Source organism: Ictalurus furcatus, chromosome 22 (assembly GCF_023375685.1).
Source record: "Ictalurus furcatus strain D&B chromosome 22, Billie_1.0, whole genome shotgun sequence".
Lineage (NCBI taxonomy): Eukaryota > Metazoa > Chordata > Actinopteri > Siluriformes > Ictaluridae > Ictalurus > Ictalurus furcatus.
In genome coordinates, this window is record NC_071276.1 from 4,143,766 (window position 1) to 4,157,865 (window position 14,100).

Sequence of the window (14,100 nt, forward strand, 5' to 3'; positions counted from 1 at the left end):
TAAATGTATTATTTTAAGAAAAATATAAGGTGATTTTGAATTTGATGGTTGCAACACGTCTCAAAAAAATTGGGACAGGGGCAACAAAAGGCTGGAAAAGTAATACAAAGTAATACAAGTATTAAAAAGTCCAAGATCAGAATGGCACATCACTGACACATACATCTGTTTTAAGTGAACTCCACCTCGCATGCAAATCCTGTCATTAAGTCTGAAGTCAGAAGGCTGATGTGGGCAATTTTGGTATTGACTTCTCACTCAACTCAACTCTGAATACGGCCCTATTCAAATAATCCAGAGAAAAGTAGGAAACAGGGTACACAAAGACAAACTCAGTATTATTATACAATCATTGGCCAAAAGATACCACATATTTAAAATGGTTCATGAGCTCTAAAATATGAGCAACATTGACTGTCAACAGCTATGTGTTAAATTTACGCAATCTTGCCATTTACTCATCAGGGACTTTGTGCATACATTTGATTAACATTGCAGGCACTCATGCAAAATGCACTGGCATATATCATTAACTATTAATCTAAGACAAGTTAGATTTTTTTCTTTATTCATTCACTTTCGAAAGCCGTTGTTGACAAGGATCTGACTTAGACTGAATCCATTTACCATCTAAAAGCCCGACTAAAACAATAAGCAATCAATTGAACAATGAATTGTTTTAATTCACAAAACATTACACGTGAATAAAAGCCTTTAATTAATTCTTGATAAAGGTGATGCCACTTATCTTCTTAATTATGTTATTTGCCATGTATTGACTCCATAATAAATATCCAGTAAAGCTCAATTTGGTGGGCAGAAAAATCTGACCATTTGTCTGGTCATGGTCGTAGCACAATCTTCCAGCCTATTTTCCACTGAAGAAACTCATTCTTGTTGCATTGTGGGATTGCATTTGCCAAGAAGGACACATTAAATTCTGCCTTCAAATTTATGGCTGAAAAAAATGCCGTGGACACCTTGATCATCCTGGGAAGCTTGGAGGTGCTCTTGGGGAACTGCATGATGAAATGCAGTTCTGATGTAAGACCGCTTGTCCCAGGGCCTCAGTGTTTGTATAATACGTCACATATAACAGCTTTCCCATCACCAGAGGGGGACCATTCGTGTGCTGGCCAGCACAGAGGATTGGCCATTCCAGTGGGAGTGGTTAAAAACCTAGTCTCTCTCACCTGGCTGTAGGTCACACTTCCCTAGGGATGCTGAACCTGACAAACATTCCTACAGACCGCTACAGACAGACTAGTAACCCAGAATATTGGAGAGTGAGTGTACACAACAAATTCATAAGTATTAATTTCCCAGTGTTAAGGCATTTCAGAGTGAAGTGTTGAAGTTCTAGTGTTAGATCTTGAGAAATACTTTTTGGACCACTTAATTCTATCGATTTTAAGATTTGATTTAAGTTTCTCAAAATTTCTAATAACACATGTAAGTTTTCCAAAATTGCCAGAGTGCTAATATTGTTTCCTTTTAGATAATACTGCAGAGAACCGAGAGGAGCCACCAGGCCAGCTAGCTAAATAGCTAATTATCTGGCAAATTGAGGTAAGTGTTTTAAAAGTATTTTAAATGGTTACGTTTATCAGTTTTCTCACTCGACCTGGGTTTTGTTATATTTTAGAATTTTTGGTGGGAAAAAATAACTTGTTAATTTATGTGATTAATGTTTAACAGGTTAAAACATATTAAAATGTATTAACACAAATAACGCAGCATGTAATTTTCCCCACTTCCTGTGGCGCTGGCAGATTATGGCCATGAAATGCAATTTGTCTTATATTTTAATTGAGTGGTGCATTATTATGTTCTCGAATATTCGCTGACAGTTTAAGTGTAAGTGAACATAACTCAAAAACGCACATTTTCTTGTTTAAAATTAAAAGTGCACCTGCATGCGTAGCTTTATATCGTGCAGAATTTCCGTAAAAGCGCATGTTACACTCTTGTCTAAATGAAGACAGTACAGAGAAAATATCAGCCAACACAGCAAGAAACAACTGGGAAGAAGCACTTTGAACGTTTATTTCCTGGCCAAGTAGGATATTAACTATTCAGGTCCACTTATCATGTTATGAACATGTGTTTGAAGCAGGGCTGGACAGGCTGAGCGTTTCACTCGCATTTGCGACCAAATATAGATGTGTGCAAACTTTGAAATGTTTTTAGGAGCACATGCGCAAATAAAAAGTATTACAAAAGCAGCCCCTATTTTTATTCAGCAGAAAGGTTGATAACAACAATAATGACTCAGCACCAGTACTGTTCGCTGAAGAAGAAGAAAAAGCACGTGATCCACTCATCAGGGCAACGGGCACGCTAGACACCACTACATTTACATTTATTCATTTATTCATTTAGCAGACGCTTTTATCCAAAGCGACTTACAAATGAGAAAATACAAGCAAAGTGATATATCAAGCAGAGAACAATACAAGTAGTGCTACCATACAAGATCCATTAATTGAGTCCCAGAAGAAGCAAAGTGCGCAGAGTAGAGGTGTAAGTGTCAGAGAAATTTATTTATTTATTTATTTATTTATTTATTTATTTATTTAGGGGTTGGTTAGGTGTTCACAGAAGAGGTGGGTCTTTAGCTGTTTTTTGAAGATGGTGACAGATTCTGTGGTCCGGATTGAGGTTGGAAGTTCATTCCACCACGGAGGAACAGTTAGTTTGAATGTTCTTGAAAGGGACCTTGAGCCACGCTGAGTAGGTACTACTAAGTGTCGGTCGTTGATTGATCGCAGACTGCATGAGGGAACGTAAGCCTTCAGGAGAGAGTTGAGGTAGGAGGGTGCTGTTCCAGACAAGATCTTGTAGGTGAGCATCAATGCCTTGAATTTGATGCGAAATGCACTTCTCTGTACACACATTGCAATGGCAATGATCTGCCCTGGGATGGAGACTGACGAGGCTTAAGTACACTTCCGGAAACATGCTGGCAACCAATCCTGTCGCACAAGGCCGGAGCAGGGGTGGACAAGACGTGATCATCCAGTAGCAAGCCGGAGCATACGCATGCAGTAGGCGGGGCCTATAAAAGGGGGAGGAGACAAAAGAAATCCATCCCACCACTGACAGACACACAAATGGCACATAGAGCAAACAGAAATACATTGAATAACATAACACCCTCGCTGTGACCCATGTCCCAGGCCATGAACGCAGACACTACTGGTGCCGGCTCTACGCATTTCTTCAGCAGGTTCACATGGTACGTTTGTGCCTCCGCTCGCTTACTGGGCTGTTGCAGGTGATAGTTCACAGCCCCCTTCCTGTATGGCCCTTGCCACCAGGCTAGGAACTTTCAGGAGCTGTTCGGCACGAGTAGGAGCACCTGGTCGCCAGGTTGGAACTCCTGGGGTTGCACCGGGTGATTGTGCTTTCGTTTCTGCTCCTCCTGGATGGCTCTCATATGTTCCTGATGATGATCGGGGCCACTCGGTCAATCCTCCCCTGCATCTCCTGCACATAATCGATGACCGAGCAGAATGGGGAGGGCTGTTCCTCCCAGGCTTCCTGGGCCATGTCCAGCAGTCCTCAAGGTCGCCGTCCGAAGAGGAGTTCGAAGGGGGTGAAGCCCGTGGAGGCTTGGGGGCACTCCCAGACGGTGAGGAGAACGTAAGGTAGGAACGAAATTGGGAGGTCCCAATTTCTCCCTTATTTGTCTACCACCCACCGTAGCATCTGCTTCAAGGTTTGGTTGAACCTCTGGATGAGCCTGCCGGTCTGTGGGTGGTAGATGGACGCCTTCAGGTGTTTAACCTGCAACAGCCGACACAGATCAGACATTAGTTTGGAGATGAAAGGCATACCTTGGTCTGTCAAGATGTCCTTCGATATCCCCACATGGCTGAACAGGAGCACCAGTTCTCTCACGATGTTACGGGAGGTGGCTTTGTGTAGCGGCACCGCCTCGGGGTAGCGGGTGGCGTAGTCCAGGATGACGAGTATGTACTCGTGGCCCAGGGAAGTCTCTGGTTCGGACTCTGGTCGACCCCTTCTATCTGATGCACCTGGGCCCAGCAATGTTTCAGGCGGTTGTCCTCCTTCTGCTCCCGCCTGAAGTTCCCCTGCCGGTTCACCTGTTGGAACACAGATGAGATCGGGTTAGCATGTGTGTGTGGCTCACCTTCTGCTGTGGTGTCCCCCTCATCTTGTGCCAAGCAGGCCTGCCGGGCTCGTGTCTCCTTTGCTTGCTGGGGCGCCCTCCTGGATTTGGGAGCTGGGTTGGCCAGGAACCCTGGCCAGTCTCTTCCCAGAAGCAGCGGCACAGGGAGGTTGGGGATGACGCTGACTAGGAGTGGCCAGGTGCCTGTTTTACCCTGTATCTGGACCTCGGCAGCGGGGACTTCCCGGGCATCCCCATGGATGCAAATTACAGTGATGGTCCCATTCCTGCTGATTTTTTTTGGCAGGATTGTTGGCCAGGCCAGGGTCACCGTGCTCCTGGAGTCCAGCAGGGCGGTGACTGGGCTTCCTTCAACCCACACAGTCAAAGTAGGTGCTCTTCGTGGGTTCAGCGTGTGGAGGGCTCACCCTGCCAGCCAGGGTTTCTGGGCCTTCTTCGGTGTCTCCAGGTCCGGCTCCGTCAGCATGGGCTCGTCCCTGGGCGTCCCGTACACGGGCTGGCTTCGGTGGTTCCCCCAACCCTCCACCCCCTGGAAGTAGCGCTGGTGTTTGGGCCGGTGTGGTGGGAATATTCTGGGTGGGCTGTGGGATCGCCGTACCTTCCCGGCCGAGTTCCAGGGTGGTCAAGGTGGGCTCCAGGCCGATTAGGAGTTCCTTGGGCATCCCCGGTGCCTGCATCCCCATGGCCTGGCATTCTGTGGGCGTCAGAGTCCTTAGGAATCGATCCATGGCCACCTTCTCTGCAACCTCGGTGGCAGTATATAGGTCAGGTTGGCGCAACCTCTTGGTTATGCGCAGGAGGGTGTCCATCTGCCTGTGTGGCTTGACCCCCAGCCAGCAGCTGTATCGGTGGAACTCCACTGCTGCCTGGTGGGGGGTTCGCCCACACCACGCTAGGATCTCCTTCTTCACTTTTCCATAGTCCGCCACTTCGGGCCGAGGATGTGTGGCCACTCGTCGATGCCCCAGTCTTCGCAGTGGCCGATCCGTTCGAAGGCCTCTAGGTAGGCCTCGATGTCATCCTCTGGGATCAGTGGGGGAAGCAGGTGTCGGACCTCGCGGCTGAGATCAGGGAGAGGCGTGGTGGCTGCGGGGGGCGTTGCTTTCGGGGCCACCAGTTCCCGGGTCGCGACCTGCAGGCTTGCGAGTGGAGTATCGCCCTTTTATACTCTCCCCTCGCCTGCTGGATGGTGGACTTCTGTTCCGCACACCATTCACCAGCCGTGTGTGTAGGTTTGGAGGCCCCGCACCGCCACCACGTGCTGTCCAAAACATTGGTGGTGCTAAGCGGGGCTTTCTCTTCAGCACCACCGCGGCAGTCGCGGGAGGAGCGATCTTTGTTTCTTGTGCGCCGGGCGCCGGCCTGTCACCACAATATGTTCACATAGCTGAAATATAATATATTTCCGTTTGTTTTGGCCAACGTGCATGTGCCGTGTTGATTGCAAGTCTCACGAAGCCAACCACATTACAGCTGTTTTTATGGAGTATCAAAGAGCTGCTGCAATGACCTTGGAAATACCCAGCAACGACTTTGCCAACTCACACTCTTCTTTGGAATGTTAGAATTAAAATTTTCTTCCCTAGCATCTTTTGTCATGTTGGTGAAAGTTCAATATCAAGGCGTGAAGAAATTTGTAAAATTGATAAACGATTTTACATTCCAAGACTGTCTCACTGAAGGTAAGCTTGTGCTACTGCTTAGAAATGTGCTGTAGATAGTCATGTATCAACTATGCTTGAGACATAAGCTGACATCAGAAGTCTATATGACTTGTCTCCATGTTTCAAGGCTGTGCTGTTTGTACTTGATAAGTTATTAAAGGGATCATGACATGATTTTTTTTTATTTTCCCTGAGATGTAATTATAATATTAGTAAAGTTTTTTGCACAAAAAACATACAAAATGTAGTAATTTATAACTTTTTTCTACACTTTCTCTGACTGAAACGACAATTTTTTTGTCCTTTACTGTTAAGACTTCAATGTAACCACTCACCCTGCGATGGATTGGCACCCTGTCCAGGGTGTACCCCGCCTTGTGCCCGATGCTCCCTGGGATAGGCTCCAGGTTTCCCCACGACCCTGAAGAAGGAGTAAGCAGTAGAAGATGGATGGATGGATGGATGGATGTAACCACTCACGGCTACGGATAACATACACCCTACTGTCTTCACTCCCATTGGTAGTCGCTACACCAAGTCTTGCTGTAGGTTCAGTCATATACAAATGTATTTGCCCGTGTGATGTCACAAATCCTGCTACTTCCAAATGAGCCGTTTTTGGAGCTTGGTTAAATAAATGCTCTTTTTGTACTAAAACGGATGTATTACGCTATGAAACCTGCAGGACATTTTAATGGTACAATGATATGTTAAAATATTAAGAACAATTTTATTTTAGATTTTGATTTCTCATGTCATGACCCCTTTGGTTTACCTTAAATATGAACAAATAAATTTAAATGTCTACGTTCATGCCAATGATAAAATTACCTTTCATTTAAAAGCAAATTCGGGCTAAAAGCAAAAACTGCAGCTCTTCAAGTCTTCGATGACACAGATATTAATGTAGAGGAGGACAACTTCCACGAATTGACTGAAAGCAGTCCACATTTATGCTTAACTGTAAGATGTCTGGAAGAAAATCTGTTTGCTGGATTGCCTGAAGGTAAATAAATGATAGAATTTCAGACATTCTTTCAAGGGCTCCGGTGTAACAATATTCTGGGGACAAAAGAAATGCTTTTGGGACAGAGAAACAATCCCAATATTACACTGGTGGGGCATCCTTAGTTTTACTATTATTACTGTTGTTGTTGTTGTTGTACTTTGATTTGTTATGCAAAATCCTTGCCTTCCAGCAGCAAAGAACACTCATAGGTGTTTGATGGTTGTCTGAAAGGTGTATCTGTAGCTCTGATTGAATTTAACAGAAATATGAAAATGATGTTTTGTTTTCTCTGTCAGAGTTTTCACCCAGTACATGCACTGATACTCTTTCACTCTCTTCAATGGATCATAAAGAGACAGAGAGGGTGGGGCAGAATCAAAGAGCAAGGACCAGTATCAGAGAAACCATAGATGCTGAAAAGGCAAAACAGGTATATATACATATGTTTTTACTCATGGTTAATTTGTCCGTGTAATACATCACTTTACATCTATGTTTTATTAGTCTTAATGCTTGTTTTCCCTCCCCGGTGTTATGTGACTTGTTAGTGTTACAAGGTCTCAGGTGTGAATGGGGAGCAAGTGTGCTAAATTTAGTGTCATCGCTCTCACACTCACTCATACTGGTCACTGGAAGTTCAACATGGCACCTCATGGCAAAGAACTCTCTGAGGATCTGGAAAAAAAGAATCGTTGCTCTACATAAAGATGGCCTAGGCTATAAGAAGATTGCCAAGACCCTGACACTGAGCTGCAGCACGGTGGCCAAGACCATACAGCGGTTTAGCAGGACAGGTTCCACTCAGAACAGGCCTCGCCATGGTCAACCAAAGATGGTGAGTGCACGTGCTCAGCGTCATATGAAGAGGTTGTCTTCGGGAAATAGACATATGAGTGCTGCCAGCATTACTGCAGAGGTTGAAGGGGTGGGGGGTCAGCCTGTCAGTGCTCACACCATACGCCACACACTGCAACAAATTGGTCTGCATGGCTGTCGTCCCAGAAGGAAGCCTCTTCTAAAGATGATGCACAAGAAAGCCCGCAAACAGTTTGCTGAAGACAAGCAGACTAAGGACATGGATTACTGGAACCATGTCCTGTGGTCTGATGAGACCATGATAAACGTATTTGGTTCAGATGGTGTCAAGCGTGTGTGGTGGCAACCAGGTGAGGAGTACAAAGACAAGTGTGTCTTGCCTACCGTCAAGCATGGTGGTGGGAGTGTCATGGTCTGGGGCTGTATGAGTGCTACCGGCACTGGGGAGCTACAGTCCATGAATGCCAACATGTACTATGACATACTGAAGCAGAGCATGATCCCAGCATGTATTCCAGCATGATAACGACCCCAAACACACCTCCAAGACGACCACTGCCTTGCTAAAGAGGCTGAGGGTGAAGGTGATGGACTGGCCAAGCATGTCTCCAGACCTAAACCCTATTGAGCATCTGTGGGGCATCCTCAAACGGAAGGTGGAGGAGCACAAGGTCTCTAACATCCACCAGCTCCGTGATGTCGTCATGGAGGAGTGGAAGAGGACTCCAGTGGTTAAGGTTAAGGCAGTACTGGAAAATAATGGTGGCCACACAAAATATTGACACTTTGGGTCCAATTTGGACATTTTTACTTAGGGGTGTACTCATTTTTGTTGCCAGCGGTTTAGACATTAATGGCTGTGTGTTGAGTTATTTTGAGGGGACAGCAAATTTACTTAAAACGCTCAGCTTTCCTCAGAAACAAACTGTTAAACATTTTACATTTTAGCACTACTCCTTTCCTTTTTTCCTACCATTTTTGAAATTCTACTTTATTTATTTATTTGTTATTTATATTTTCTCATGGCAACTCAGCGAGGCTCATCGCACTCAATCAATGGACACTGGATTATTAAACCATTTTTGAAGGGGGTGTTATTGGCTGGAAAACTTGTTTCATCAATAGAGCTGGACTGTATCATTGATGAATGAATTTGAATCGCCAACTAGTCCTTCATTCTGACTTTTTTTCAAATGTTTGTTTTCATGTTGAGTCTTTGCTGGGCTGTCCTAACTATTCAGGTTTGGGTGGTTTGCCCAGAAGCTCGGCGAGATGAGATTAACTTTGCCATCTTTGTCATCAGGTTCATACATATTCCCATTTCTTTTAGTGGAAATGTCAAAAAACTGGTTACATAACTGCTTAAATAACAAATTCATGCAATCAGCGGTCTTACTGTCTGGCAACCCCCCAAAAGGCACACTTAAATTGTACAGATCATACTGTGATTTTATTTAGCGCTCTACATTAACAGGCCATATAGTAAATAGAGAAAGTAAGTGAAGGATCAATTTCATACAGGGCTTTAGTGTTCACCCCATGCACACACACAACACACACAGAGCTATCATTCAAGTTTGGGGATTTTCAGGTTCATGACCCCTAGATGGCGATAACCACAAGTCCATCCATGAGTTGCACATGAGGTGCTGAACTGATTACACCTCGCCATGTGTAACATGGGTGGTACAACTAGCATTCCACTTTTGACAACAAAGCAGTTTTCTTGCCACTTAAATTAAACATTCTGGAGGGAGTGAGATCTTATATAAAATTCACCAGTGTATATTACATTTATGGTATTTGGCAGACACCCTTATCCAGAGCGACTTACATTTATCTCATTCATACATCTGAGCAACTGAGGGTTAAGGACTTTGCTCAAGGGCCCAACAGTGGCAGCTTGAACTCACAACCTTCTGAGCAGTAGACCAACACCTTAACCAAAGAGCTACCACTGCCCTACACATCATCTCCTACAAGATGAAGGAGAAGCCGTCTGTGACCCTTCACCCAAGATAGGCACTACATTGGGAGTTTGCTCAATTGCAACAAAAAGTGAATGCATTTAATTATTATTTAATTAAAAAATATATTTGCTTTAATCCTGCTAAGCACCTAAGCTAAGCTCATTGGCTACTGCCGCAGTGGCACTGCTTCTGCTAGTGGGCACGTGCGCTCTACTGTCTTCATTCCCAATGGTAGTCGTTGCAACAAGTTGCTCCAAATTTGTGTGTATACTGTGTGGATGTGTTGGTCTGTATGTTTACTCTGAGCCTGTGCCCTTCGTCTTGCTCCTAAAGTGAGACGCACGCACCAAGTTCACTACAAAACGCACATCTTAAGCTCCCTCAGTAGGGGCTAAAATCATGACTAAGCAAGGGTTTCCTGACTGCATTTACACACAAGCAGACACTTTTCAAGCAGCCTGTGTGTGGAAGATGCTGGATTATAGGGCCAACTGTTATGCCCCTGTCCCACACACCGCTACCGGAGACACTGAGAATGACCGCAGTACTAAACAAAATCACCTCTGGGCTTATGAGTTGGCATTCGCCACTCTGAAATGTAAGTCACACCATTAATAGCTTATACATCTATTTGTTTGTTTGTTTGTTTATCAGCCTATAGCTTGAGTTTTTGAACTTCCTTAAGCATATTTCCCAAAATATTAAGTGAAAATACTTCTATGTTCTATGGATGCTTCTTCTGGGTTCTATGGATGGTCCCACATGGGTATTGCACTTCCCAAAAATAGTTCATGACCAAGTCGCCCCCTGTATGTAATGTAAACTGCTTATTCAAACACTCCGGTCTATCTGCATCTCTCTGATATCTGCTGTTTCACCTGTAAACTAATAAATTGACCAACATGCTGCAATCACGTGTGAGAATGAACTTGTTTCTACAGTAAAATTGCACCTTGGGATTTATGTTTATTTTGTGTTATAATACCAGCTTATTAATTATAGATAATTATAGATATGACAGGTTGGAATATTTTTGCTTATTAGAATTTAAACAATGTCCATGTTGTCAAATACTTGTGGGAGGAAAACAGTGCAATTACTTCTGCACACCAAGGTTTCAACTGAAGGTGTATTTCTACACTGTAATTATATGAGAAACCAATGAGACGTGTTTACAGTGTTATAGTGTAAGAAAGAGACACTTGAGACATATTATGATGTTATTATGTTATGAAAAAAAAAGTGTTTATTGATTATTTCAGATTTAACTAAATGCAATAATTAATAAAATGTTTATTGTATTTAATAAACATAATAAAAATAGACAACCTATTTTAGCACTAATATGTCTAGCCTACACATTTAATATATTTAAATTTGATAACTATACATTATATTAATGCGTATATCCTAAATCCACAATACAAATCCTACTATACAAATGAAATGAGTGAACTGGAGAGAAGGCTAGCATCCGAAAATACTTACCACAGATTTTTAGAAAGACTGATGCTGGAGACTAGAGGTGAAATACTTACCAGACTGGAAAATTCTTAAGACTGGAGCTTACCTCATGGAAGTTTAATAGCGAGTGCCATACTGCTAATTAAGAGTAACTAGAAAACTAATGGGAATGTCAGTGGAAACGGGAACAAGTCCAGTTGGGCCTAAAATTACGTCGTGAATGCTGATAACGACAAGAAGGATGTAAATCGCACCATCTTTAGTGGGAAAGAAGTGAAAAGTAAGGGAGAAGGATGATGAGCTCCTCTCCTAATCATTCTCAGTGTCTTCTTGCTCCTCATGTTGCCTACTTCTAGGAGTATCCTCTTCATCGTTGTCCTCTTCTTCACTCATCTGCTCCCTCATCCTCATCCAGAAATTCGCTCTGCTGGATGGAGTATCTTCAGCTGGTACGAATGGCAATGTAGGGGATATGTGCCACGAAGGGGACAAGCTCCTCTCCCAACCAGCAAAGTCAATCAGCTCATCGTCTTCATCTTCTTGCTCCAAACGCTGTCTTCTTCTCAGAGGGGCCTCTTCGGTGTTGTCCTCACTCATCTGCTCCCTCCGTCTCCTCCCCCGGTGTACATTGTCCCCAGCAAAACAATTGATACCTACCTGATCAGGACTGTAGGACTCCTCATTGTCACGAGCCTCCACGGTGTTGTAGTGGAGCTCACTGGCAAGCAGCAGGTCAGACGGAGTTTCCTCCATCCATATTCCTGTGTGAAGGGAGATGAAGAGAGTGAGATACGTCTCCACATTTCGTAAAAAGGAATCAAAACAAACTTTTACTAAACCATGTAACATTTAAAAAAAAAACAAAAAACAAGTTAAACCAAGCGCTAGCAAATCAGGTGTCCTGACATTTCATCTTAGTCAGTGTTCTACCAGGGCTTACTGCGCATGCGCACATCAATATTGCCTCATTTTTGTGACGTTGCACAACACGCCCATCATTTTATACTACTTGCTCGTGGACTTGGAATCTGATAGGGTATTTTGCAGTGTAAACTCATCACACCTGTTTATTTTATATCAGTAGGACAGTCTGATAGGGTATTTTGCAGTGTAAAATCACCACACCATTGCCTAATAAGAATCTTCGACAGAGTTACACTAAATTATTTTCCGAAGTCACAGACGCGAAGCAGAAACCCACAGTAGGGGTTTTCGATGTGGTAGGATGATGGATCCATAGATATTAGCTATAATTTTGCGCTTCGGTAGAACACCGGTTTAGTGTTATTTTGATTACGCTGTGTTTAAAGCACTTGTGCTTAACTGAAATGAAGTGTGTGTGATGCTGAAAGGAAAAGGGGTAACTTACCGATGCTGTCAGACAGTCCGCTCACTCCGGTCTCAGGCTCATCCTCCAGGAGCTGCGGCAACTCTTCTCTCCTAAAGATCATCGCTGCGACGCCGCAAGTGCTGCAGGGATGACCGTAGCGGTGACTCGGTGCCGGGATGACTGTAGCGGTGACTCGGTGCCGGGATGACTGTAGCGGTGACGGGATGATCGTAGCGGTGACTCGGTTCAGGAGTTGATTGCAGATCGCCGTGTAGAAAACGTTCAGAGAGTGAAAATCGCACTTGTAATCCAGAGAGAGTTTGAGAGATTTAGAACTGACGTTCTATCGCTCCGTCTCGCTTTATATACCCTCCTAAACCTTCGAAAATAAACATTCTAAAATTTGAAAATAAACATTTAAGAACAAGCAGAAGCCTTAAAGCCGTCGCCCTGACCTGTGACGTCACATTCAATAGTGGCACGCGCTGTTTCTCCCAGAACCAATTACTCATTCAGTCTTATAGATATTATTTTATATTTTATAATGGTGGCTTTCTCGAGTTTTGTAGCAGTTGTTTATAATTTTAATATATAATTTATTCACATAATATAGTCTCTCTCGCTCTCAATATATATTTATATTTCAATAATATATAAATAGTAAATCATATTTAAGTACTGTATCCATATAAACAGTGTGTAGAGAGATTCTGGATTTTGGTTTACCATTTTTAGTAAATTAATAAAAAAATTTTTCATATATATTTATTAATATTAATAATAAAGGGGTATTTTTGTACTTAAATTAATCACACACACGCACATGATTCATTAAAGTGCAATATATATATATATATATATATATATATATATATATATATATATATATATATATATATATATGTCGATATGTACGATGTTATGTTTATAAATAATTTTTAGATATTTGTATTTTGTATTATATTTTTTCACTTCTTATTTTTTATACAAATATTTTTGTTTGTGTTTTTTTCATAGACTCATTTTTTATCAATATAAAAATATTAATATCATAAAAACATAAATGTGTTTATGTAAAAGCTTTGTGTAATCATATCTTGTTCCATTAAAAAAAAAGTTTATACACGCTGAACCCAACTTTATTTTGACACTAAATCAGTGTGTGAAGTTGATCCTAAACTATATATTTATAGGAGTCACTTTAAAACTAGCTTTTAAAATACTTTTGAATATTTTCACACCTCTGTCACTTAAAGTACATTGCACTTAACAAAGCGTAAATAAAATGATCGTAAACTTTGTTGACTGACAAGTTTCACCATCACCATCCCTCACAAACAGGAAGTACTTCATCCATGATCTAGAAGCAGTTACTTTCTGTTTTCTCAGTGCAATATAACATAATATAATATAATATAATATAATGTAATGTAATGTAATGTAATGTAATATAACATAACATAACATAGCATAACATGAGTGCACGGTGGCTTAGTGGTTAGCATGTTCGCCTCACACCTCCAGGGTCTGGGGTTTGATTCCTGTCGGGACCGTGTGTGTGGAGTTTTCATGTTCTCCCGTTGCTGTGGGGGTTTCCTCCCCAGTCCAAAGACATGCATGGTAGGCTGATTGGTGTCTAAAGTGTCTGTAGTGTATGAATGAGTGTGTATGTGATTGTGCCCTGTGATGGA